The sequence below is a fragment of the Phyllostomus hastatus genome, unplaced genomic scaffold (genome assembly GCF_019186645.2).
Source record: "Phyllostomus hastatus isolate PE091 unplaced genomic scaffold, TTU_PhHast_1.1 phas_contig_16, whole genome shotgun sequence".
Classification (NCBI taxonomy): Eukaryota; Metazoa; Chordata; class Mammalia; order Chiroptera; family Phyllostomidae; genus Phyllostomus; species Phyllostomus hastatus.
This window is the reverse complement of record NW_025333643.1, coordinates 3,799,967-3,820,991: the sequence shown is the minus strand read 5'-3', so window position 1 is coordinate 3,820,991 and position 21,025 is coordinate 3,799,967. Positions and strand designations below refer to the sequence as shown.

Below are 21,025 nucleotides of genomic sequence, written 5' to 3'. Positions count from 1 at the left end.
GGCCTTCCCTTTGCCATTGTTAATGGCCTTAGCTCATCTCATCTGTTTCTGTCCATTTATTTATCAGACTCCTGCCATTTCCCTAACAACCACTGACTTCAGCTTGAAAATTGAGAAAATTCAACAGAAAATTCAGTCTTTACAATTGAAAGGACTCCAATTGCTGACCAAAAGCAGCAGAGGCCTTCTTTAATGTGTTATGTACCAGTTCTGCAGCTCCTTATCTGCTTCCGGAGGGGTGGGGGGGTGGTGCCAGTTTGCCCTGAAGCATCTCTTTCTTGTCCCTTAGAGAATGTTGCAATAAGTAGACAGTGCTGTCCAAAAACCTGATACTTTTCTAGGTCTCCTAAACCTTCAGACTTGTTAAACCAGTTGTTTTACTACTTGGTAACAGCAGTTGGGAATTTTTCCACCCTGGATGGGGTATTTCTTATGGCCCTCCCTTCTACCCTATTTCATCTTTTTTTTTTTTTTTCCATTTAGACTTGGTCACTTGCAACTCTCCACTTCTGGTACCATTTCTAAATTATTCAGGATTGTTGGTTTCAAGTGACATACACCGAATTTGAATTATTACAGGCAAATGGAAACAGTGCAGCATTGAGAACAATTGAAAGAAAGGTCGATCAAGAGAAGCTTAGGAAAAGCTGCAGTTCAGGAGTAACAGGAACAGGCTTCTCCCTGCAGACAGGCTTCTTCCCCATAGTAGGAAGTGTGGCTGCCAGCAGCTCCAGAGCCTACTAATTCAGAATTTCTATCTCCTGACTGGCGCACATCCTTAGGTCCCAGATTCAAAACTCAGCCCTGCTTGGATCTGTTGCTCATTTGGGGGCCAGTCAGGCTGGGCCAGAGAGGCAGGGTTTGTAAAGGAACATGATTGGCATGGGGGCAAAGAAGAGTTCCCATCAAAAGCTGTTTGCCGTAATCAGAAGACAGGAGGGCTCTGGGCAGACAAAACCAAAGGTGTCTGTTATAAACCTTGGAGTCCATCGGGAGAGGAATGATTAATAATTTAAAAGGCAAGAGCAAGTTGGAAAAACAACAGGCATAGTATGCTTTTAAAAAATATTTATATTCAATAAAGTTTTCCTAACCAACTTTCCCTTAATTGACTCTCCCATTAATTAACCCTGTACTCCCTTGTTAAAGCTTGATCTGGTGTCCACAGCAGGCAGATGCCCCCAGCTGGCAGGCTGGTTTCTATGACACCTGTATGTTTCTGATCCCACCAGTTGAGGCGTACTCTCTCCAAGAGTCTTCTGTGTTTCTTGCCAGACTTGGGAATGCCAGATGGACTTGTTGTAATTATACCGTTTAATTAAATAGCCTTCAAATGAAAAACCAAAGCAAAAAGAAAGTTATTTCTATGAAATCAAGTTTAATTCAGAAAGATTTGATGACAGCAAATTGCTGGAAGCAATGGCTCTTTATAGTGGAAAAAGGGCTTGCACCATTTATTCCAGAATGGGTTCTGGACTCCAATCCCCTCTTTTCAAATTCTAGCTGCATGTTAGCTGTGTAGCCTTGGGCAAGTTGCCGCTTTACTGAAAATGGAAATAATAACAGCCTTGTTGACGAAATGTTAGGATTATATAAGATAATGTATTTAAAGTATCGGGTTAGCCAAAACTTTGTTTAGTTTTTTTTCCATAGGATGGCCCTAGTAGTGCTTAGTTGTCTTTAACTTCATTTGAAACAATTTTGTTAGATTGTATTGTGACAGCTGTTATATCAGCGTGCATTAAAAAGAAAACTTACCAAATTGGTGAATTTTTGTTCACTCATTTTAATAGTGAAGATGGAAGAAGATATGCAACATTTTCAGCATAATATACTTTATTATTTTAAGAAAGGTGAAAACAACTAAAACACAATAAAAAGATTTGTGCAGTGTATGGAGAAGGTGCTGTGACTGACTGAACATGTTGAAAGTGGTTTGTGAAGTTTCTTGGTACTATTGATATTTTTGACCAAGTAATTCTTTGCTGTGGGGCTGTCTTATGCATTGGAAGATGTTTAGCAGCACCCCGGCCCCTACCCACTAGTAGCCAATAGGTAGCTGACACACTCAAAATATCCAAATCAATCAAGTTTTTGGTGAAAATGAAAAATGTGTCTTTTATTTTATTGAAAAAACTAGAGACTTTTTGGCCAACCCAATACTTAACACAGTTCCTGGCACATAGTAAGCATTCAATAAATTGAATGTCTGCCATCATTGTCACCATTATAATTATTATTAACAGTTGCAACTTGAAATGGGACATATATTTATACTGTATTTATACTGTTTCAAACTAGTCTTATGTTACATGGTATAAAATGAGGGTGTTTCCATTCAAGATTTAATAAATTGTGGGCCAAGTCCCCAGTGGGGGTTGTGTAAGAGGCAGCTACACATTAATATTTCTTGCCCTCTCTTTCTCCTTCCCTTCCCCTCTCTCTAAAATTAAATAAATAAAATCTTTTAAAAATGTAATAAAATTATTTTTTAATAACAGAGAGAAGTAGCTCTGACCATAGAGAAAAATCATGTATCTATCAAATTAATCCCTGAAATCCTAAATAATTTTTTTTTGGAAAGACACCTCCAGAAAGTTCTAGAGCTACATGAAATCCTGGTTTATTAGGATGAGCCTTTAGTACATCCTCCTTCCCTGGTATTATGTTTGGCTTTCGTAAGAATAAAAATGTCAGGGATATGAAGCAGGGGAGATAATTGGAACGTCTCCAGGTAGCTTTAAGAGCTCTCAGTGAAATAGAACCCATGTTGGCTCTATTTATAACTGTGCCTTCTGGACCAGTATTCTAGAAGTTGGTACATTCTTTTCATTTGTATCTTTCATAGAGGGCAGTAAAATTGAGTTCTAATTATATTTAGGGCATCTGGATTCTAGTCAGTGTTTCTGGCTCCGTTTTAGAACCTAAAGTCTGTGGCTTATTCCTAATGTGGAAAATGGAATAATCCCCCAGGCACGAGAAGAAGAGCTCCAGCTCTCAAGCTGCCGTTACTATAGCGAGACACTGCCGCAGACATCACAAGACTTGTTATACAAGGAAACATGATTACAGTGGATTAGAGAAACTTGCCAGGCCCTGGAAGGATTTATTACTTTTTGAATTCTGAATGAGACATAAATATGTTTTTTCCCTCTTAATTTTGGACCCCATTTGGAGAAGGTGAGAAAATTCTTCAGCAAATTCTAGAATGTTTAAACTGCTAAGGATCAGTTGGGTATTGTTTCCAAGTCATATTGCAAAGGGCATGAATACTTGCTTGGCAGAGATGCAAAACACTCACTCCTTTCTGTCTGCACTGCCAAGTTAGTTACTGCCTTGTCTCCCAGTGGGAGAAAAATGGAGCTCCTTGGGGAGTCTTCTGGAAGGCAGCATGGTGTAATGGAAAAGGCAATGTGCTTGGAGGCAGGAGGCCTGGATTACACCTTCCGCATTTATAAGCTCTGTGATTTTTCAACAAGTTACTTAAACTCTCTGAGCCTTAGTGTTCTTTTATGAAATATAAGGACAGTAATTCCCATCTCAGAGGGTGGCGGTCAGGATTAAAGTGTGTTAAATATCATGTACAGAATTGCAAATGTGAGTTGCATTAGCATCACAATGGCAGCCTATACCACACTCCTTTAAGTTTATAGATCTCAGAATTTTGGCAATGTCCTAAAGGAGGGGTTTTTAAAAAGAATGATGATCTCTCACCTTATTGTTCTCCAGATTCTCTGGTTTCTCTGGAAACTGAATAGATAGCATGGGATAGTGGTTAGGAACAACTTTGGACTCATACAGACTTGAGTTTAAACTCACAGCTTACTAGCTGGGTCACCTGGAACAACTCATCTTTATCACCTTTACATTAGACAAAACACTCCCCTAATGTAAAATGGATATAAAAATAGTGCTTCAACCATTCTTTCTTTCTTTCTTTACCTTGTATTTTCTTTATGGCACTTATCACTTCTGAAGTTATTTATTTGTCTATATTTTTGTCTCCTACTCCAGCCCCCACTCAAATATAATCCTCATAATGCCCTGGCCGGGTAGGTGGCTCAGTTGACTGAAGTGTCATCCCACTTACCAAAAGGTTGTGGGTTCGATCCCCGGTAGGGGTGTGTAGGGAGGTGACTGATCACTGTGTCTTTCTCACATCAACATTTCTCTCTCTCCCCTTCTCTTTAAAATCAGTAAACATATATCCTTGGGTGAGGATTTAATATATATTCCCCATAAGGGTAAAGACTGTCTTGTTCACCACTTTATGTGTCTTGCCTAAGACAGTGACTCATATACTGTTGTTATTTATTCTTTTCACCTTTGAATTCTATTTTTAAAAATTCCTCTCCCAGTGTCATGGCTAAATTTATATACAGTAGCTGAGTTGGAAACTGGGCAGAGATGTTTTGCCTTTGGAAATACCTGTCATTTTTACAGTTGAGTTTCTGTTTCCTAAAGATGCTTACTCAGTCTTTCATGGCACAGTTTGACTTGTGACATCAGAAGACTGACAAGCAAAAGTCTGACTCAGGGATCCAGATAGGAAAGGGCGTGACTTTCAGCCTGGTTCACTCTTTGAGAGCCTCGGCTGGACAAGGCTCAAAAAGACCTAGGATTTCAATTTATCTAGGAAGGTATTTAGCAAATTATTTTTAACCATTTGGATTTGGTACAGATCATGGAAAGAATCTGCAGTCTCTGCATAAGTGAAAACTGGGAATGGAAGAACTCAGTGGAGCTGAGCAGGAGAGAACAGGCTTCCCTTCACCTTCCCAGGGAGGGTGGGGCACTTGGTGACTGTCTCCAAGGCCTGGACCGTGCCTCTCCCCATCTTCACCCCGTTCTCCCAGAGCATCCTCTTGGACTTTTGCTTACTTGGCACCTTGGAAATCACTGAGATTCCAGGGTTTTCCACAGCCACTCAGAGTTAGGCACTGCAGACAGATAAGTGTTTGGGCTCCGAGTTTCACATCAGTCAATTAGTCTCTTTGCCTGCAAAGAGGTGGCACTCAAGGCAAGGAACTGTGTCATGGAGAAAATTGAGCCCTGAGAGGAGGAACTCTAGACAACCCTACCTCTTCTCTCAAGCCCTGTAAACTGTTCCTTTGAATTCCTATAGGACCAAGATGGACTTGGAGGGGGATGGGGGTAGGGGAATGATTCCCAAACACCCAGGGGTTGTGTACAAAATGTTGCATATATGTGTACTGGGAGAGGCTCAGTGTCATTAAATTCTCAAAAGATACCATCTTTGGTCTAAAATAGGTTTGGAACTACTGCCCTAAATGGACTTAATATATTTTTATGTGTTTGCAAACTGCAGATTTGCCCCTCTGGCACTCAAAGCGCTGTGTGGGTGGGTTAAGAATGGAAATGCTGAAGCAATGTGCAGCTGCCCAATCTTGTTGAGTTTTTGCATTATGTCTTTCCCATCTCTTACTGAGTTTGCTCTTTTACACAAACAATTAAGCCAGGCCCATTGGTAACCAAGTCCTGACTTGTCAGCTAAGTGCTTGGTTAAAGAGGGTAATAGGAAATTCTATAAATAAGATGCCTTCATAGATTTGGCTTTAAGAATCAAAAAAAGCCACATCACCAACTATCCTACCTATTTGTCTGCCGAGTTCTTCCTTCAGTCACAAAACATTCTCCAGCCATTCCCATCCTCTTAGAGAAAGAGTGATGATACATTTGACCTTGTCACTTGACAGGTGAAGTATGAAAGTTGTATTTCTGCATCTGGGAGCATTAACATACCTCTCCTTGTCCAACGCCATTCTCAGTAACCTGACCGGATTTCTTATGGACCTTCAGAAAGAGTGCATTTGTGTTAGTCCATGTGCTATAATGACTCAGTAAAGAGCTTCTGCCTCACTCCTACAATAAAATTCAGTTAACTGTAAGATCTGGAAAACCCTGGCAAGTGAAAAAGGGGCTCTTGTGTGAGTGTGTCTTTTTTTCTTAGTAGTGTAGTTCTCTTCATCTTCAGCAGGAGTATGGCAACTTCTGTTTATTGAGTGTTCGTCACATGCCAGGCTCTCTGCAGAGTTCTCTATGAAATTTGTCTCATTTAATTATTATCCTGGAGTAAATGTCAGTATTCCCATTTTATAGGAGAACAAGTTGAGGTTCAGAGAAATGTAGTAAGTGATCAGGTATAAAAACAAGTATAGGATGCCAAACGAGTGTAGAGGGACTAAGGGGCCACCAGCCAATATGGAACAGAGGCCATCCCTAAAATCAAGCCATGAGGGTAAATGGAATTTAGACTGGGGAGAGAATTCAGAATGGAGAGTTGAGTCCCAGAGTCTGAGGAAGCATAGGCATTTATTCCCCTCTCCCTACGTTACTCTTACTTGGTCTTTGTCCTTTAGGATATAGATAATCTTCTCGACAGGAATTCTTCTTAAGTCATCAGCACAGGGTTAGTTTTCAGTGCTTTTTAGGTTAGGACTGTACACACTTGCCTCCTACTCTGAACTGGTTTTTCCCCATCAAAGTCCCTACAGCTTCCCATTGATGATCACAGGACCCAGTGAGCCCTGCCTTCAGTATCTGGCCCCTCCAGCCCACCCCCCATCCTTTCTGACACACAAATCTGAGCATGTTGCTCAAGAACTCCCAAAGCCTCAGTGTTGTTTTGGGATAAGATCAGCACCTCAGAGTGGCACTCAGAGACAGCTCTTTCAGCTGCTCCTGCCTACCTCTCAAGCTTATCTGCCCTAACCACCCGGACTTTTCACACTTCCTGCCTATTCCTTTGCATTTGTTCTCTCAGCCTGGCAGAAACCTCATCCTTCAAGGCTTCATTCTTTCGGAGACTCATGGATCTCTTCTCATGCTTGCCATGCTGAATCATAATTATTTGTTAGCTCCTTGAGAACAAGAACTATGTCTTACTCATCTTTTATCCTCAGTACCTAGCGTAATACCTGACATTTATATGACACTCACTGAGAATATTTTTGAATGAATGAATGGATGTTGAACTCTTTGATGGGCAGATGAAGATAAAAGATCAGGCAGGAACATAATAAATACATCTCCTTCTGTCTACAGTAACTTCACAGTGTAGCACAATTGTCTCATTTATACTCAATGGAAAATATATATAACTTTGGTCAAATGGTATTGCCAGTGTGAGAAATGCAGGTGATCCCCTAGTATCTCACATATTCTAACACGAACCCTTCCCTTTTTTGAGATAAAGAACTCAGAAAAATACTTCATGAACTGCCTTTTTAGATAACAACTTTAGGATTAAACTCCACAAGATTACTTACTGTATCAGTCAAACTCTTTTAGTTGGAAGTTAGACACTAACTCAAAGAGTTAAGCAAACATAGGGATTTATTTGTTTAACTTAGAAGTCATAGATAGTTTTAGCTTTAGGCATCACTAGATCTAAGTGTTCAAAGAAAATGTCAATAGTGACTTTTCTGTCACTTTCTCTTACCTGGCTTTTCTCTACACTGTTTCATTCTTATGTAGTCTCTGGCCTCGTGATAGCAACATGGCACTAGTAACTCTAGGCTTACATCCCAGATTTAGCAACTCCCATGGAAAGAGCACCTTGTTCCCCAAGGTGTTAACTAATGTCCTGCTTTAGTGGTTACTAGTGACCCAATCATGGTGAGGGCAGGAGGGTAATTCTAATTGTTCAGATTTGGGATGTATACCCACCTCCAGGACAATAAGTGAACAGACCATCTAAATCACATGTTCTGTAAGTCAGAGGTAAATAGCTGAAAAAAGAGAAAACTGGTGTGGTTGTCATAAGGATAATGATACTGTAGGCTGAGCAAACTGTGACAGATTTCCACTATGGTAACTTTTCCTTTTAAAAAATATATTTTATTGATTATGCTATTACAGTTGTTCCATTCTTTTCTCCCCTTTATTCCCCTCCACCCTGCACTCCCCTTCCCACCAGCGTTCCCCCTCCTTCACTCATGTCCATGGGATATGCATATAAGTTCTTTGGTTTCTACATTTCCCATACAATTCTTAACCTCCCTCTGTCTATTTTGTACCTTCCACTTATGCTTCTTATTCCCTGTACCTTTGCCCCATTCACCCCCCTCCACCTCCCTGCTGATAACCCTCCATATGATCTCCATTTCTGTGATTCTGTTCCCATTCTAATTGTTTGCTTTGTTTGTTTTTTTTAGGTTCAGTTGTTGATAGTTATACATTTGTTGTCATTTTATTGTTCATATTTTTGATCATCTCCTTTTTTCTTAGATAAATCCCTTTAACATTTCATATATTAAAGGCTTGGTGATGATGAACTCCTTTAACTTGGCCTATCTGGGAAGCACTTTATCTTCCCTTCCATTCTAAATGATAGCTTTGCTGGATAAGTAGTCTCAGATGTAGGTCCTTGCCCTTCATGACTTTGAGTACTACTCTCCAGCCCCTTCTTGCCTGCAAGGTTTCTTTTGAGAAATCAGCTGATAGTCTTATGGGAACTCCTTTGTAGATAACTCTCTCCTTTTCTCTTGCTGCTTTTAAGATTTTCTCCTTCTCTTTAATCTTGGATAATGTAATTATGATGAGCCTTGGCATGTGCTTCCTCAGGTTCAACTTCTTTGTGACTCTCTGATCTTCCTGGACTTCCTGGAAGTCTATTTCCTTTGCCAGATTGGGGCAGTTCTCCTTCATTATGTTTTCAAATAAGTTTTCAATTTCTTGTTCTTCCTAGTGTCCTCCTGTCACCCCTATGATTTGGATGTTGGAATGCTTTAAGTTGTACCAGAGGTTCTTAAGCCTCTCCTTATTTTTTTCAAATTCGTGTTTCTTCATTCTGTCCTGGTTGAATGTTTATTTCTTCCTTTTGCTCCAAATCATCAATTTGAGTCCCAGTTTTCTTCCCTTCACTGTTGGCTCCTTGTATATTTTTCTTTATTTCACTTTGCATAGCCTTCACTTTTCCTCTACTTTGTAACCATACTCAACCATTTCTGTGAGCATCCTGATTACCAGTGTTTTGAACTCTGCATCTGTTAGGTTGGCTATCTTTTCATCCCTTAGTTCTGTTTTTGGAGTTTTGGTCTGTTCTTTCATTTGGGCCATATTTCTTTGTCTGAGCGTACCTGTTACCTAGTATGGTGCAGAGCCTTAGGTATTCACCTGGATGAGGCAACCCAGGTCACTGTATGGTGGTGCTGTATGTAGGCGAGGGGTCAGAGAGGGAACAATGCTGCTTGCTCAACTTTCAGCTGGCTTTCAGTCTATTCCCCCACTACCCACAGACAAAGTGGGCCCTTTTGGTGCTGATTCTCGGGTGGGTTAGTTTGTGTATATTCTAGGATCCTGTGGGTCTCTCCAACGAACTCTACTGTGAAGTTGGGAGTTTCTCCCATTGCCTTAACCCTCGCAGGTTTTTACAGTCAGAGGTTTTGAGGCTTTATTTTCCTGTGCTGGAAGCCTGGGTGGCATGGTCTGTCTCACTCCCCAGTTGTTCCTCCCGGTTTATTTGCATGAAAATGTGGTACCCCCTAGTCCTCCAGATGCTGTCTGTCATGCCCCTGTCCTCCAGCCACCACTCCTTGCCGTGAGTCCTCTCTGCCCCAGTTGCCCATCTCCACCCCTCCTATCAGTCTGGATAAATGTTTCTTCTTTAACTCCTTGGTTGTTGGACTTCCATACAGTTCAATTTCCTGGCAGTTCTGGTTATTTTTGTTTTTAGATTCATTGTTGTCTTTTGGTTGTGCGAGGAGGCAAAGTGTATCTACCTATACCTCCATATTGGCTGGAAGTCCCTTTCCTTTGTTTTTGTTACCACTACTTCTCTCATTTCCTAGGGCCTGATGTTAGTAGACCCCCCAAAATTACTTGTCTTGTTCTTTTCCTGTAAATATCTGCCCCCAGGATTGTTGAAAATAGTCAGTTCACTGCTTTCTCTGATTTACTTCACACTGGACCTTTGTGATTACTCCAGCAGCTGCAAGTGTTTGTGTTAGAGCCTTGGAATGTCAAACGGAGTGATTTAAACACAAGAATTTTTCCTGATGATTTGCATTTCTTGGTAATATCAAGGAATACTTAAATTCCCATTGGTTTTTTCATTGGAATCCTGCCATGAATTCTCTGATACTATGGAGATTTAATGCAAATATGTCCTCACAAACATAACTTCCCTTTCCTTTCCTTTTGTAGTTAACCAGTGATTTCTGATACTCATTGACTATCTGATATTCAGCCCTCACTGCCACTTGTCCCTGTGGTCAAGCCATAAATAAAATGTCAATGTTTGCAGATCTTTCTTGTATGGAAAGTAATAAGAAAATGCTATAGCACTTTGGGCCTTGTTTTATTTTTTCCAATTGATGCTTTGGGTTTTTCCTGCCACTCTTCGTTATTCTTGTTTCCTGGCATGCTCTCTTACCTCAATTTGGCTGTCATCTAGTGGATATTTTTTTAACACCTACCATCTATCCAGGAAGGCAATGGTAATTTGTTGAGTACCTATTTTCTATTAAATATATCAAAAGGCCTTTTATGTAAATCATTTCATTTATTTCTCATATCATTCCTTTGTGGAATGAGTGCCATTATCTACTTAAAAGGTGTGCAAATTTAGGCTAAGAGAGGATAAAAAATTCACCAAATGTCTTAGAACTGATGGAAGACCTAGCATTAAGTTCTGTGTCTGCTGAACTTCAAAGTCCTAGAAAAGCATGAGATCCAATTTCTGACCTAAGGTTGAAGGGATAAGACTAACATATTTGAAACAATGAGAGTTAATTCAAAATAGGGTTGTTTCTTTCTTTTTCCTTATTAAACTTTGTTTTAATGAGTCTCAAAATTCTGTGAAAATTTTTCATCAAGTTGTTTCTGTTACAGAGTACTGATTTTAAAAACTAATAACTTAAAAACTGCCACACACACACACAAACAAATGGTCCACATAACATTCTCCTTTCCTTCTGAAAGCTTTACAATGCATTGTAATCACTAACCAGTCTTTTACTATTAAACTTAAATGACCAGTTGAGACAAACAGTTCTTTCTGAGACCCTTCTTCTATCACTGATTAAGACTGGGGTGGCAGCTATCGAGGATAATACTCATTTAGCCTCCTGAACTTTCTGGGCAGACTTGGTGACTTTGCCAGCTCCTTCTTTTCCACTGCTTTGATGACACCCACAGCCACTGGCTTATGTCATGAACAGCAAAGTGGCCCAGAGGAGGATAATCAGAGAAGCTCTCAACACACACAGGCTTGCCAGGAACCATACCAACAATTGCAGTGTCACCAGAATTGAGACACTTTGGGCCATCTTTTAGATTTTCCCCAGAACAACGATAATCAACCTTCTCCTTCAGTACAGCAAATTTGCAAGCAACATGAGCTGTGTGACAATCCAGTACAGGTGCATAGCTACTAGCACTGACTTGACCTGGATGGTTGAAGACAGTCACCTGAGCTGTGAAGCGAACTGCTTCCATTGGTGGGTCATTTTTGCTGTCACCGGTCACATTGCCACAGTGAACATCTTTGACAGATACATTCTTGACATTGAAGCCCACATTATACCCAGGAAGAACTTCACTCAAAGCTTCATGGTGCATTTCAACAGACTTGAGTTCTGTTGTAACACTGACTAGAGCAAAGGTGACCACCATGCAGGGTTTGAGAACACCAGTCAACCCACAGGCACAGTACCAATACCACCAATTTTGTAGACATCCTAGAGGGGCAGATGCAGGGGCTTGTCAGTTGGATAAGTTGGTGGTAGGATGCAGTCCGGAGCTTCAAGCAGTGTGGTTCCACTGGCATTACCATCTTTATAGGTGACTTTCCATCCCTTGAACCAAGGCATGTTTGTGCTTGGCTCCAGCATGTTGTCGCCATTCCAACCAGAAACTGGCACAAATGCTACTATGTCAGGATTGTAGCCAATTTTCTTGATGTAGGAGATGACTTCTTTAAAAATTTCCTTGTTTCTCTTCTGGACATAGGGCAGCCCAGTGTAATCCCTTTAGTTAATACCAACAATCAGTTGTTTCACACCCAGTGTATAAGCCAGAAAGGGTTTGCTCACAGGTCTTCCCATTCTTGGAGATACCTGCTTCAAATTCACCAACACCAGCAGCAGCAATCAGGACAGCAGTCAGCCTGAGATGTGCCTGTACTTGTATTTTTTATAAAGTTTCTGTGTCCTGGGGTGTCAATGATGGTCACATAATACTTGCTTGTCTCAGATTTTCACAGGGTGGTATCAGTGGTGATATCACACTCACATTTAGCTTATCCAAGACCCAGGCATAATGGAAGGAACCCTTCCCCATCTCAGCAGCCTCCTTGTCAAATTTTTCGCCAATTCTTTTGTCGATCTCACCACACTTGTAGATCAGATGGCCAGTAGTGGTAGATTTGCCTGAATCTACATGTCTAGTGACAATTATGTTAATATGAGTCTTTTCCTTTCCCATTCTTACTTTGATTTAGTGGTGACTTTTATACCTGTATTTTGGCAGCAAACCCGTTGCAAAAAAGCAAGGTAGGGTCATTTCTAAGTGCTGTGCGAGAAGTATAGTTTATGGTGCTATTCAAGTTCAGAAAACAATGAATTCTGCCCTGGCCAGGTGGCTAAGTTGGTTGGAGCATTGTCCCATACACCAAAAGGTTGCAGATTCAATTCTCAGTCAGGGCACATACCTAGATTGCAGGTTTGATCCTTAGTTGGGGCGCATACAGGAGGCAATCGATCAATGTCTCTGTTTCTGTCTCTGTCTCTCTCCATCCCCCCTTCCCCGCTCCTCCCCTCTCCCTGCATCTTTCTATAAAATCAATTTTTAAAAATGATGCAGACACTGGCCCGCAGTGTCCACGTCATTATAAATGAAATGAGACATTCACACGGACTACCGAGTCTGGTGGAGGAAAAGGGACAGCATGGCTTTTCTCTCAAGGGGAGCAAAAGCCGCGGCCTCTGCTATGACAGGCCTTTATTTCTATCTCTCCACACATTACATGACGGTCCTCATTTACTATGCACACTATGCACAGGTTAGCTTTAGGTGGTTACCTTTTACAGAGAACAAAGGAGTCAATGTCGCTAATCACATCACTGAAGAGGGATATTTGCAAATGAAAAGACGAAAGTGGTTGAACCAGTTACACTCCTCCTTGGAAGGTTTAGCATGGATTTTAGGAAGTTACTTGGCAGTAAATGTCCTCAATAGAGAGTGAGGGAGTTTTTAGCCAAAAGCAAGACTCGTAGCAGCCTAGGCACATTGCAGGCCTGGTTCCCCACTGGAGAACCTATCCATGGGTGTGGGTCCTGTGGGCCCATGCCACGCAGAATGGTCTCCTACATAAAAAAATCCTCAAGTGAAGATTTTTTTAAAGAATTTTTTAAAAGAAAAGAAAACTGATTTCTGCCTCCAAATCCCACTCTACTTCTATCTGAACCTGACTGGAAATTTATATAAATATTAAAAGAAGAGTTTGTTTTAAATGTAACCCTAACCCAGTTTCGCTTTATGCTAATGTACTATTTTGTTTACTGTGTGCTGTGAATTTAGACATTTGTGTCTCCTCACCCATTTGTTGAACCCAGAAACATTGGTGAGCCCTAAATATATTTACATACATTCACCCTCATGCCCACTGTCTTTTAGGTCCCACATACTCCTTGATAAGCACAGGTCACAGTTACGAGCTCTTCATGTTACATATGATCTGACAGGGTAGTGCCAAGGGAAACTTTTTATCTGTACCCTAGATATCAGCCACTTGGTTGAATTCAGTGCAATTCAATTCAGTTAAGGCTTACTGAGTGCCCAGTAAGTGACTACCAGTGTACAAGGCTCTGTGGGGGATACAGAATATGATGAGATCTGTTCGGAAAAGTCCAGCCACTGTTAACATAATGAGAATGGTTTGCGTGACATCAGTGTAAGCTGGCAACCAAGGAGAGTGGACTGGAATGTGCGTGCATGAACAGTGATGACTTCACTGTACTAGTCAGTGGGGGTGGTAAACACCGTTGAGTGAGCTTGTATACTGTGTGGCCATCACATTCAAAATGACCAAGTACAGCAATGAATCTGCATCAAATTTTGTGTTGAGGTTGAACATTCCTATGCAGAAATTACTTGGATGATCCAGAAGGCTGCAGCTATGGGCAACTGGTGACTGGTAGCTTCATCACAACAACATGCCAGCTCATGCATCATGTCTCGTGCAGAGTTTTTTGGCAAAACATCAAATCACCCAGGTGACTCAGCCTCCCTACAACCCGGATTTGGCACCCTGTGACTTCTGGCATTTCCCAAAACTAAAATCACCTTTAAAAGGGAAGAGATTTCAGACCATCAATGAGGTTCAGGAAAATATGATGGGGCAGCTGATGACAACTGGGAGAACTATGTGAGGTCCCAAGGTACCTAGTTTGAGTGAGACTGAAGCATCATTGTCCATGTACAGTGTTTCTTTATTTATTTTTAGAGATTTTTAAAATTTATTTTTAAAGGGGGGAAGGGAGGGAGAAAGAGAGAGAGAGAGAAACATCAATGTGTGGTTGCCTCTCACATGGCCCCCATTGGGGACCTGGCTCGCAACCCAGGCATGTGCCCTGACTGGGAATCGAACCTGCGATCCTTTGGTTCGCAGCCCGTGCTCAATCCACTGGGCTACACCAGCCAGGCCATGTACAGTGTTTCTTGTATCTCATATATTCATTCAGTGTCTGCTGCGTGCTTGGCCCCTTCTAAGCACTAGAGATACAGTGGTCATCAAGAGAAGGCAAGGTCTCTGTTTGCATGAAGCTTATTACATTTTTGTTCCATAAACAAGTGAAAAAAAGACATGTTCTGCTAGTGATGAGCACAATGATGAAAACAGAGCAGGATGTTGGGGTAGAACAAATTGGTGTTGGGCGTGGAAGATCAGAGAACAGAGGTCAGGACTTAGACAATTTAGACTGGCAGGTCGGTGAAGGTGACTTCTGAGCTGAGACCTGAATACAGAGAAGGAGTCAGACATGTGAGGATTGGGGGCAAGAGATGTAGTCAGAAGGAGCATCCTGTGCAAAAACCTAAGTTGGAAATAAGATTGTTTAGTTTAAGAAATGGGGGAAATGTAGCCAGCATGGTGAAAGCACAATGGGTTAGGGGGAGAGTTGTAGGAAATAAGGTTGGAGACACTGGGAGAGACTAACTGATATGGACTCTCGTAGCCATAAGAACAGCCTGTGCTGTGTTTCAAGCAGGATATTGACAGGGAGTGTGATTCACATTTTTTTTAAGTCTTGGCTGCTATGTGGGGAATGGATTGGGGTACAGAAAGGTAGAAACAAGAATGTTTAGAGTGAGTGGCTGAGCAAGGTAAGTTATATTGTTATAATTATTGACTCTATCACATACCTGGCCCACAAATTTGAATTTAAATTTTCTCTTAAAGTCAGTGATGTGTGTTAATAATAGCTCCCACTTATTGAACACTTACCAGTGCCAGGCATGTGGCTTTATATGCATTCCTCATCGAGCCCACACTCACACTCTCACACCCTCACACCGTATAAGCTGGGTTTATTATTGACATCAGCTTTTGCAGAGGAGAAAACTGAAGTGGAGAGAGCATAGGTACTGACCACTGGTTAGTGAGGAAAGGGAACAGAAACGGCATAATTCCAGGTGCCCAACTCCTAGAAGCGGAGACTTGTCAGAAAGCATAGGGAAGGCCACCGGAGTTTGGCCGTGACTTTGAGACACAAAGAAGAGCTGCTTCGGCTGACTAGTGAAGAGCCTGTGTGGGAAACACATATCAAAGGGCAGACTGCACCGTGCATAAACCACTGGGGTAAATGCTGTGGACAGGCTTTGATAAAACAGACACTGATGCTGTTACCCCCAGCAATTTACAGACCAGGCGGTATATACCTGTAGATATATACTTGTATGTATCTACATATATATATACCTGTATATATACCTGTAGATATATACCTGTGTAAGGTATATACCTTAGATATACCTGTAACATGGACTAAAAGCAGGAACTTCCTGAATGAGAATTTGTCAATACCCTTAACTTAGAATGTCAGAAAAAGCTCTGGTGTCATAATTGAATTCCTATACCTTCCCCTAGGTTAGTTTTAAGCTAAAATTGCCTTAGGAAATCTGTCTTGGCCTGTCCTGTCTGTAGCCTGTACCCCAGGTAAGCAGATCGTGGGTTTTTTTTCCCCCAGTTAACCTGTCTCTTTGTCTCTGTTACACACAGGCACACACACTTAAGTGCGTATGTATCCACACACGAACGTCCCAGGGCCTGGGCATTCTGTGGCATCTCAAGAGCCCTGGAGCAGTTTGTTGTGCCATGAATGTTCGCATTAGTAGGGCAAAGATGATTCCCAATTGTGATTTTGTTTGTCTGTTTGTTTGTTTGTTTTTTATTCTCGCCCGAGGGCATGCGTATTGATGTTAGAGAGCTAGACCTCACCGTCGTACACATCCTGACCAGGGATGAACCCTCAACTCAGCATGTGCCCTGACTGGAAATCCAACCTGCGACCTTTCAGTTTATGGGACGACGCTCCACTTAACTGATCCACACTGGCCAGGGTCCCCACGTGTGATTTTGTTTCCCTCAGATACTCAGGGTCTTTTCGCCGCCCTGAGACATCATCATGACTTTCTGAAGACTGGGTGTTTCCGAGTGCACAGAAACCACACTGCACACTTCCCTCAGCCCTCACCAGGGTCAGTTCCTGCTCCTTCGTACCCAGAAGTACTGGAAAAGCTGTTGGGGCCTAAATCTTCTCTCATGATCCATTGTGGGTTTCATCTTTGCTTTTCCTTTTTATTCTGCCTTGAGAGGACTGACTATGTTGTTTTTAGTTTTCTATCAGCATTCACTTTAGCAAGCCCGGAGGTGCTGGTGTTTATAGTTGGCCAGGCTGCTTATCAGTTCGTAGAAAATGGCTGCAGTTCTAGGAACTGCAGCCTTGATTTGTTAGCAGATACTCCATGCAGCAGCAGCAGCAGTAGCTGCCAGCTGATCTGAGTTTTATGTGGTGAGATTGTAGTTGGAGATTTTCTTTTCTTCTCAGATGAGAACTACTGTTTGCTGAAACTGAGATCATCAAAATCATTTCAATTAAGACTTTGTGTGAGAATATAATTACACCTCCCAAAGATATAAGCCTGACTTAGTGAGGTGAGAGCAAAACTAAATAGGGTCAATACGGAAGAAATATTACTGGTACCAGGTAAATTGAATGGAAACTCACTCACTTTCAATGATATTATACAAATTAAGTAAAATTCTATTCCCTTTTATTATTTTAGCTGAGTATTCTTGTCCAAAATGAAAATCAGATGTTTTTCTTCTTTTTCATTTTTTTCCAAAGCAAATGGTTACAAACAGTTACTTAATATAATTTACTGGAGCTCTTTTCTAAAAGAACATTTACATTACTTTGTTTTACGCATACAGTAACTTTTGATCAAAACATGACTCCACTCCCTTGTTTAATGTTGAGCATCTGGATTAAAGGCTTCTTTTAATCTTAAACACAGATTATGGCTCTCTTTCCCTTTAAGCAAACCGCCATAAAACTTTGGCCTCTTTCCAGTTTTCCTCATTAAGGTTCTCTTTATTATAGTGTTTTCTGATGGCAGTCATTAAATGATTGTTATGCACAATGGGCACTTGATTATAATTATTTAACTGGCAATCACTTATTGCAGCAATTTGGTGGTGTAATTAAAAGGGAGCATGTTTGTACCTGCCAGCATGTGTGAGATGTTCAGCTCTGGTTTAGGGCAAGAAGCAGAACCTAAACATATGGACAGGAAGAATTGGCACTTCTATGAATGAAGTTTTTCTTTTATTCTTCTCCAATCTGGTTCATGTCCTCTTTTGTTCCATAAGATTATGAACAATGGTGATAAAATAAGATCTGGTTAAGAATTTTGGGGTCGGGGGAGGAGTGGGGAAAAATACGGATAAGTGTAATTGGACAACAATAAAATAATTTAAATTAGAAAAAAAAAGAATTTTGTGCTACAAACTCTTGACTGTAGATACCTTCAGTAACTAATGCTAACTTTCTCTATGTGCTAAGAAATGTGAAATAGGTAGAACTATATTTACATAATTATGCTTATTTTAACACAACCATAGGAGTGTTTTTGCCATTCTGATTTATCAATTTCAGCATTTCTTTCTTGACATATAAATTGATATGAGATGCCACTAACAAAAAGTTTCTATAAAAGATATGTGACATTAACACGCACTTGGAAAGCCAGTAATCACTAAAGAAATTAGTAACAATGTGATTCCCAGGTGAAGATGAGCTCCCACAGTATTCCCAGCTCTTTCAGTTGTGACAAAGACCTGATTCTTACCAACCTTAGTAAAGAGGGAATGTCTTGGTTATGTAGCTGGGATGTTACTGGAACTGCTTATAGGATAAGGAAGAGCTGCAGGAACCAGGGATCAGGGTTAGGACCTGGGATTCAGCCCCTCCAAGATTCACTCTGTCTCTCAGCTGAATCTACCCATACTTGGCTTCATTCTGAGAGATTATAGTCATCTCTGTGGCAGGAAATGAGGCAGTTAGTAGCTCTGGATTCCTACCTTCCCAGCTGAGCAGTGCCAGTGAAAAGCAACAGGTGTCTTCTATCTTTCATAGGTCATCCTCGGGGAAGGACTCTGATTGGCCCTACTTGAGTCATACATCCACCCCCTGGACTAATTACTATTGCCAAGAAAAATGGCACTGTATTATTGGTTAAGCCTGGATCACATGTTATCCCTGAAGGTAGGTAGAGAAGATGGAATCCTATGATTGACAGACCTGTCAGAGACGTTGATATGTCCCCATAGGTGGTGCCCCAATGACTGAGAAAATGCAGTGATTATTTTAGAAAATGAGTATGAAAATCTGAAAATTCAAATTTAAAAAAATGTTTATTGTGTGTTTTCTCAAAGTGGACCTCTATCTTTGTTTTAGAAATATTCCACCTTTGTAAGTAAGATTGAATTATAAAGGTGACCGCAATGTAAAATGATCGTCAAACCTCACCTGTAGTCATTCCTGATTTCAAAAGACCCCTTACTAGTCTGATCTAAGGACGGGGTCCTGAAGAGATGGGACAGCCACAGATTACAGATGCCTGCTATGGCAGCACAGCTGCCACTGCTGCATTATCACCAGGGACTCAGGATCCAGGGTTCAGAGAGCACAGTCTTCAACTACTGCCTCAGAGTATGATCCAGTCACCATGGTTCTGGCTAATAAAATTCTCCATTTCTCTCTTGATTTAGTTCCATATTTGAATCTATGAGTACAAAGGCAAAACAACCTACAAAATAGCAGACTTAAGTAGCAAAAAGCCTTAAAAGTAAAGGAAAACATTAATTGAAATATTGAAAATTTAAAAGAAAAGTTCACCCCAGTCAATGTGGCTCAGTTGTTTGGAACATTGCCTGTAAGCAACAGATTGCAGTTCAATTCCTGGTCTGGGTACACACCTACCTAGGCTGCAGGTCTTGTTCCCAGTCCAGGTGCTTATGGGAGGCAACCAGTTGATGCTTCTCTCTCACATCAGTGTTTCTCTCTCTCCCTTCTTCTCCTTTCTTCTCTCTCTTAGAAAAAATCAGTGAAAAAAAGTCCTCCGGCAAGGATTAAAAATATAAAAGAAAAGAAAACCTCCCCTACTACTGCCCCAACACACACACACACACACACACACACACACACACACACACACACAATGATCTAATCAGTCTTACTTATGAGGAAAGTATGAATCATCCTATTTATTAAATAAAGAAGTCGATTGAAATGCACAAGCTCAAACTTGAATAAAAGTAAAGTGATTCTCAATTTCCTATTTCTCTTACTAATCAGTGCACATTTATTTTGTGTTATGTATTTATTTGTACAACTGAGATATTTAAGATCAGGTTAACTTAAATGACTAATTGAATACTACCTGAACTCAGGGGCAGGGAATCAGCTTCTTCAAATCAAACATGTGCGTATATATTTATACATACACACTTTTTCAGTTTGTGGATATTGGACACTGCTAGAGGAGTTTCTTGGGAATCTAATCTTCTCAATGGCAAGCTCCTGCTTTGCCTTTGCCAGTAGTTTAGTTCATATGGACTCGATGCCAATTTTCTTTTCACATATGTGAAATAACTGTTTGGCACATAGCAAACAAAACAGTGACACCATAGAGAAGACTGGTGCTTTTTAAGAAGTGAAATAGGCAGATTCAGAACTAATTTTTTTCTTTAGGTGAACCAAGTTTAAATTAAATTAAATGTTGTAAGAGATTACAGTATTTGTGTGACTCTCAAGAAGTCAAAGTCTGTGGCAATAAAGTATTTTCATTTTATAGAGTTTTTCTTGGAAAGGGTGCACACCATATGATAGCAGAATGCTTAAAACCCAGAGCTTGGTGCCAGCACAAAATCCAAACATCATAAAGTTACTTCCAAAGCCCAGATATTCATTGGTCCCCTCTCTTGCAATAGAGATCTGTCAATTAGTCCAAGTCCACCAGCTCAGAATCACCTTCCCAGCTTTGGGTTTTGAGTATGATGCACCAAGTAAAGCATGTTGTCCAGGAAGGAAGGAAAAGCTATTTAACAATTGTCAGATGAGTCAAAAACCACAGACAGCAACATTGTCCCAGTGGAGAATTTTTTTCTAAGGGCAAAAAGTTTTTCTTTAGCCAAACAAAGTCAAGGGGGGCCAAGTAGTAGCCTAGTGGCCATTGCTGTGTGCGTTCCTGGTCCCTTAGTCAGTTTTTTTAAAACCCAGTGAACTTCCCTCTAACAAATAGGCTACCTCTTAACCCTGTCCCCTTAGGGCTGCATACCATTACCAGATTAGAAAATTCTAAACTGAAGAGGCCATTTATTCAGGCTTTCCATGCTTCCACAGTGCCCTGGCAGCAGTGAAAAGCCTTGTAATCCTTGTTTATCTGCTTCCCCAGTTTCACCCAAAGGGTACTGGGGAGGCCTTTGCCTCCTCTCTAGGCT

General features: G+C 40.9%; 1 protein-coding gene and 1 pseudogene across 9 annotated transcripts in view; one reads left to right on the top strand and one right to left on the bottom strand.

The window, feature by feature from the left end:
- ATG7 (autophagy related 7) overlaps positions 1-21,025 on the top strand; it is a 379,417-nt gene that overhangs the window by 294,413 nt on the left and 63,979 nt on the right. The gene's annotated exons all lie outside the window — the stretch shown is intronic.
- On the bottom strand, positions 11,079-12,447 carry LOC123814377 (annotated as a pseudogene).